Genomic DNA, 209 nt, shown 5'->3' with positions numbered 1-209 from the left:
ATTAGTAGAGAAGCTGTGACAATTTTAATTTCTCATGTGTCTAATACAGTGTTTCTCAACCTTTTCCCATGTGTCGCCCATTTTTTCATATAAAGTTTTTATGCACATTTTCAGGTTTTTAATTATATTGAGATCCACCCAACAAAACTAAATTTTAATTTGGGAATGCACTATTGGTAGAAGTGCCTAAGTCTCGATCAGACTGGGGC

This window comes from Polypterus senegalus, chromosome 4, assembly GCF_016835505.1.
Source record: "Polypterus senegalus isolate Bchr_013 chromosome 4, ASM1683550v1, whole genome shotgun sequence".
Taxonomy (NCBI): Eukaryota; Metazoa; Chordata; class Cladistia; order Polypteriformes; family Polypteridae; genus Polypterus; species Polypterus senegalus.
Note: the sequence above shows the minus strand (reverse complement) of the source record.